Here is a 7,096-nt window from a genome sequence, read left to right on the forward strand (position 1 = left end):
TTATTCAAATAAATAAGTTTGAGAGCATAGCTGAAATAATATAAATACATTTTACATTTACACATTTCACTGTTTTTGTCTTACTTGTGTTGCTGCTCTGACAATTTTATTTAAAAAATGTGCATTAATATTTAGAGCAATCACTGCATGACCTTCCTAGGAACAAAAAGCATTGGTTCAAATTATATATTGACCTAACATATTTTTACTGCTTTTAATTAAGTTTTTTGTCATTCTTGATAAATCTGACAGTAATACAGAGGCAGCCGGTAAAAGTGTCTACCCCCACCGTGTTTGGGTTTCAAATCTGCCGCGACAGTGCCGGGTTTGTACTGCGGGAGGAGTGTGTTACGTCCTTCTGGCCTGTAGGTGGCGATTGACTCCCACTTTTGGTCCTGAAACATCGTAGTTGCTTACGTCATATAGCCTCTTGTAGAACAACCAATGATCAGGTCTTGGGTGGCCTAGTGGTTAACGTGAATGGCCACAACGTTTTTTTTTGTCCGGGGTTCGAGTCTGAGTGGAAGCAGTTTTTTTATTTTAATTATTGGAAAAACAGCGTCTTATCATCATCATGTGATCACGAGATGACAACGTTGTATTACTTAGTGCATGAATCGCCAAGACCATGAACCGCTGGTCGCGTTATAGTATGAAGTTATGAACGTAAGTAAATTATGGCAAATTATGGCAGTTTAAAACCAAAAATAAGAAGCTGAACGGTGCGCCCTCCCGCGTGCAGCGTTCGATTTATGGCAGACAAGCTACTGTAACCCTGATTTCTTGCTGTTGGTACGGGCAATTTTCTTTACGTGGAATGCTTCTTTAATGCACCACACGGCAAGACAGTACGGCACATGTACACTTTTGTCTTTACGCCGCGCTTATCCAACGCGCGTCACCTTTTTCCTGTCCCCCGTCAACAAGGACAGGTAGGAACTAATGTTGATGACAAATAAAATCACAGTAGCTGAAATGTCACGTTTCCCAAACATAAAATAAAAAAAATAAAAAGGAATACTAACTAAGGTTACACTACTACAATTTAAAAAAGTGAATGAGGATGATCTAGACCAGGGGTCGGCCACCAGTAACACCCACGTTTTAAATGAAAAAAACAAACACTGGGAGCCGTGGAGGGCGGCAATATTATATTATTTGAGAACATTCAACATTTGTTTTTTAATCCAAAGAAGACATAAAAGTCGGGGCTCAGAGATCTAACCGATGCTAAAACATTGTCAAGGCATCGACAAGGACAGCTAACTCGCTTTTCCCTGCTTCAAACAGCTGCTGTAACTGAGAGCAACCTGTGCGGCATCACCGGTCAATCTGTAAACGTATTAATTTTTTTTTGTAAATAAAAATAATGTTTGCCCTGTTCAAACCTGCATGGGGAATTCTGAAAGCCGCTGAGCAACTTCGTAGGAACACATTTCATATGGTACAGGTGAAAGGGAGACTAACAACACAACGCAGCGAGGCTGTAGCAGCAGAGAAACGCAGATCTTTGTCCTGCGTGTTGATGAGCGTTTCCCATCCCCCAGTGTCACCGCTCTGGGACGTGGATGGCCACGCCCACTTTCATTCAACAGACGGACATGAAAGAGGGAATAACGAAATAAACAGCTGGTTAACTTTGTGGGAACATGGCTGTAGCTCTGCAATGACTTTATGTGGTACAGGTAAAAGGAGTAATAACGAAATAAACAGCTGGTTAACTTCGTAGGAACACCTTGTAGTAGGAACTGGTATATTTAGAAAACGCAGTAGTCCTAGTGTTAAGGTGTGTGAACTGGGGAGGAGACGGCAGCAGCGACTGAAGAGCGACTGAATAGAGTTGATGTCTTCCCCGCTGACAGGCGCATTCATTTGATAATGCACGTACCTTGGCTGACAGTTCAGTCAAAAACCATACTGAATCTTTATTAAACCGTCCCTGAATAACAAATATGAACTGCAGTTTCTTCCTTGATTATCCATGATTATTATGAAAGAAGCGCAAATCTTCTCCAGTCCAAATTGTGCAATTAATACTGTGTTTACAATAAAGGTAATAACTAATAATATTAGTATTTTCATTTTAAAAAGCACTGCATATTTTAAACGAATGTCGAAGTGCTACAAATAACTTAGATCAGAAAGCTACGATAAATACATACGTTTATTTTTGCAGAGTAAACGTATGTAGAACAAACTACTTGCTGCATTAATGAGTCTTAGACCTGCAGCTGATCACGCCGCCCGATGCTGCCCAGTCTCCCACGGAGCTTTGTCCCGGAGCTGAAGTATTTCTCACCTGCTGATCGAGTAGTAGCAACACATTAGCATGTCTATGCGCCTCTACGAAGGAGGGGGGAGGGGTGTGTAGATTTCCTTTGCGACTGTGAGCAAACATGAGACAAGCAAAACCTTGGTCGAACTCAGATCCAAGTCATCTGAGTACGAAACACATCACATTTCATTCGATCTCGTGTTTCATTCGAGCAACAGTTTGGAGCTCTCTGCTACGACTGCTGCCCCGCGACCCGTCCACGGATGAGCTTCGATTAAAAATTAAAAGCAGAGGTTTTTTGTTTTTCGTTTTTCTCTAAACGAAAAAAACAGCTTAAAATTCAAGTCCGTGTGTTTTTGTTAAAAAATATTTTTGTTCAGTTTATTGGTTTGTAAGGCGGTGCTTTTATTCAGGATAGATAGACGGATGGGAAATCAAAGTTTTGAAACATACACGGGCCGAATAATTCACATCAGCCACTCATTCAGTTACAATGACACGCACAGTCAAAACAAATTCTCGCTACATCTCGTGCACCACTCCTCCGTTCCTCTCGTAGCCTGCATTTGCACATTCATACATTTGTGTATTGGTCACTCTCTGTCTGGGCACATGACTCCGAAACACGTCACGTGTTTGTGTAAGAGATTGATGTCTCCACCAAATTATAAGCAGAGGTAACGAGAGAACGACTTTTTGTTTTCCGTTTGTCTCTAAACAATAAAACATATTAACTCCACTTCCGTGTCTTTTTGTAAAAAACAAATATTTTTGCCTGTTTTATTGGTTTGTAAGGCGGTGCTTTGATTAAAATCCGTTTGCCGCTCATCGAAAGAGAAACGAAAACGCCGGTGAAAGTGGCTGGATGGACGGATGGGAAATGAAAATGTTGAAACGTACACGGGTCGAACAAGTCTCTCAGCCACTCAGTTACAATGACACGCACAGTCAAAACAAGTCAAACTGCAGTTCTGCAGACACAGAGTAAACGCGTAGGAACAAACATGCTGCTGTAATGCGTCGCTGTAGATCTGCTGATTTCTGGCGTCCTGTCAAAATTACGACCGACAACTGCTGTAAAACAAATTCCTATGATTATTACGGTTATTTACGTAAAATCTACGACTATTGGAAAACATTCATTAACAAGTTGTGGAAGTTTAAAACCTAAATAAGTGGCTGTAGTCGCAGATGGACTGCGCTCTACGTCTTTACTTGCGCATTCAAATTATATTAAATAAACCGCGACGCATAATCATGGTATTATGTTAAGTCAATGTGTTGTATCGGATGTTAGAGCGGTGGGTGTGTACATATTTTTAAGAGACGCCTTCTATTTAAAGACACGAAAAAGCTGAGGAGAATGAAAACAAGAATGTGTTGCTGCTGTGGCGCTGCCTGTTTTAAACCACACAGAACAATTATAACTTTGCAGTGAACAGAAAACAGCTAAGCCATCAACAAGTTGTTGCCCTTCACACTCCCCATGTTTTAGCACACAACAGATACTTAATAGTAAAGACTTAATAGTAGAATAGGTCTGGTGTAATATATGTGTGTTACAGGTAGAAATGAACAGTCGGACCTCAGTTACGCTGTAGTGCTTTGGAGGCTTCTAATCAACGCTGCGCCACCTGGTGGTTAAAACGAGACTGGGACGATGCTTGGGTTGTAGATGAAGGCAGTTTCCTGATGGATAAAACACTAAAACACTCATAGTATGATTGATGTAGACCACCTGTGGAATAACTCCTTTACCATTTGAGTAAAAATGTGTTTTTTGTGAGTGCAACACTCATTTAAGAATTTTTTAATTTTATTTATATATAATTTATATGCTTTTTATTTATGGCCGCTTCAACTTTATAGCTTACCATATTAGAAAGAGAAAAACATGTAATTTCAATACTATGATTTCCTAAATAAAAGTGTTTTACCTTCAGAAACAGAGTTTAGTGAAATACATAATAGTTAAAGCCAACTTTATTGTAAACCAAAAAAATACACCACTACTCCAAAGTTAGAACAAACTGTTACCTTTACACTCCAATGTGCAATATATAGGTTACTGAGTTAATTAAGAGGTCTGGGGGTTTGAGGTCAGAAGCTTTTGCAGGGCTCTGCAGACGAAATGCATGAAAGTAGGGTAAACAGGGAGATGTGGTGATCCTTGTTCTCATCACTATTTGGAAGACTGAGCGGAAGCAGTCCTCTACCAGATGGAAGCTGTGGCTGTCCTCACCATCACCTCATCAAAACAAAAGGTACTGCAATCAGAATTGTAGATTAGTGAAATGTTCATTATTATGTAGGTCAAAACCTTCTCTAATGTAAGAACACACAATACCAGACAAAAGATTAAACCAAACAAGAGGACATGCCTGTCTGTGCTAAAACAACAGATAAACAGTTGTTACAATTCAAATATAAAATCTAAACAGTATATACCAATTAAAATCTTCTATTACCTATCTTACTGTTGGTACATACAAACTTACATACCTTTACTCCTGAGCTGGGCAGCAGATGTCCGTGTACCAACAGTCTGCAGTGATTTCTCTGTTTGACAGCCTCCTTGCACGTGGGCAACTGGGATTTGCCCTCCTACAGTATAGAAAAGACTGTTACATTTACTGTAAATTGTATTGGTCCTACAAATATAATGGCTATGGTACAAGCTATAGGTAACTGACTAGATAAGCAGCAGGTATTGTAGAGATGTGACTAATTAGCAACTAAGCTTGAAACACAACACAGTAATCATTCCAACTAATCATGTTAGAATTTGATAGAACAATGACATAACCCCAAATCACAAGTTGATTTAGGCGGTGACACAGGACGGGGTAATAAACATAACCGCGTTCATCTGCAGGTTCTTTTTGTAGCGATCGACCAGCTGTAGCTCTAAAGTGCAAAGGCCTAAAGGCATGCTAACGGCTAACGCAACACAAACAGGAGCGGCAGCACGTCAACAGGACAAAAGCTCGATCCACCGTTTCCTGCCTGTCGCCGATCGAAGGCCCATCGCTATTAGCTGTTCCCCACACAGGTGTGTGACTGCGCCAACTCAGAGTAGCACATTTGAAAGGGACAAAGGCTCGGTTGACTCACGGTAGCCGTTAGCGACGCTAGCGATTAGCTTGTCTCACATGTGGGTAACTGCATTTTAAACAGACCCAACTAACATATTTAGATACCACAAGTATCAAGCACAAACTTACTACAGCGAGCTAGAGCCACCGCTCCCTGCCTGTAGCCGCTCGATGCCGTTAGTCATTAGCTTTTCTCCACACAGGTGTGTGGCTGCAGGAGCCCACATGAGCACATTTGAAGGGGACAACTAACAAACTAACATTTTAAAACATTATAAATATCAAGCATGTACTTACTGCAGTGAGTGGATGACGGACTTTAGGAATAGGTCCTTTTTTTTCCAACAGGAGCCGTGAAACAAATCCAGCATTGTACGCACCCTTGTTTGAAATGCACATACGTATAAATGCTGAGGCAGTGTTTCTGGCACCGGTCCGTTAAAAATAAAAGTGACCCACAAAGTCCTCACTTGTTGATCCCTTGGTAAAGTGAAGAGACTTTGGTGTTGGTTAGAACACCTAAGAACCGAACTATTTCTATGGGAGGACTTGGGCGCTGCCGTGCTCGTCTGTTCACGGTGAGTGAGAGGGGGAAATGGCGGAAGTCCAGTTTTGGTTCGGGATCATTGTGGGGGTGGTGGTTCAGGATTTGCAGGGAGAACTTTCAACCAGTATGACGAAACCTGGGGAACGGCCTCAGAACAGTAGATATCTCTCTCCATTGGATGAGAAAATTTACGTTTTCAAAATGTGAAAAAAGCAGGAAATGCATTTCTACCGTGCTCAGTGTGTGTATATGTGACCCATAGAGTCATAGGGACGCTCCAAAATGTCTAAAAAGTGGATTTTGCATGATATGAGCCCTTTAAATCAAAATTGCTGCTTTTATTTTAAAAGGATTTGGAGTAGGTGTGCATGCTTAATTTCTAAATAATTAAATAGTCTCATTAACTAGTCACAATTACGCATTCAAGGGCACAAATAATGCTATTAGGCTAAAAACATAGATTGATGTTTTTATTTTGAAATGACCTGTATGTGCAAGCTGACTGTTGCAATAGTTTAAAGGTTGACCTGATGCAAAACTGAATATGCTAATACAACATTATCCATCAATCACAGCTTAACAGGGCTGAGAGAGGACAAAGCTGAAAATGTATCTCCAGATGGGGAATAAAGATTAGAAATATGTTGTAATTTTAACATACCTATGTTATTAAACAAGAGGTTGAAAGTTCAAAAGGTGTAACCCAATGCAAAAGTAAACATTTAAATAGAACATCATGCATCAATCAAGTGTCACTCCTTCTCATACCAGTTTCAGTGAGGAAGCCAACAATGACTCGATATTGACACTTACCCATAAAGCATTGGGCTGAAAATCTGCATATGTTGCTGAATGCTGTAATGCTGTTATGTTATTATTAAATTATTCCTCAAGAAATGCTGAAACGTTATGATTAGATTACATTAGATTAGATCAGGCTTTAATAATCCTATGGTGGGGAAATTTTTGTTTGCAGCAGCAATATAATCGTGAACAAGGACAACATACAGAAACTAGATAGAAGCAAAAACTGTATTGAAATGTGCAAGAGAAAACAAAACAAAAACAGAATGAGACAAGGCACTCAAACAGAATTGAAAAATACAGAAACAGCATATTTACAGCATTTGTGTACAATGTACAATATTTGTGTTTGTATGGACACCATTTATGTATGGT

At 40.1% G+C, this 7,096-nt stretch overlaps 1 long non-coding RNA gene across 1 annotated transcript; it reads right to left on the minus strand.

Annotated features, from left to right (window-relative positions):
- Window positions 1–4,383: 4,383 nt before the first annotated feature.
- On the minus strand, window positions 4,384–6,301 carry LOC129603102 (uncharacterized). Its single transcript, XR_008692712.1, has 3 exons — window positions 5,668–6,301; window positions 4,778–4,879; window positions 4,384–4,542 (listed from the first exon to the last, which is right to left on the minus strand). It is a non-coding gene; the product is annotated as an uncharacterized LOC129603102 (long non-coding RNA).
- Window positions 6,302–7,096: the final 795 nt, after the last annotated feature.

Source organism: Betta splendens, chromosome 16 (genome assembly GCF_900634795.4).
Source record: "Betta splendens chromosome 16, fBetSpl5.4, whole genome shotgun sequence".
Classification (NCBI taxonomy): domain Eukaryota; kingdom Metazoa; phylum Chordata; class Actinopteri; order Anabantiformes; family Osphronemidae; genus Betta; species Betta splendens.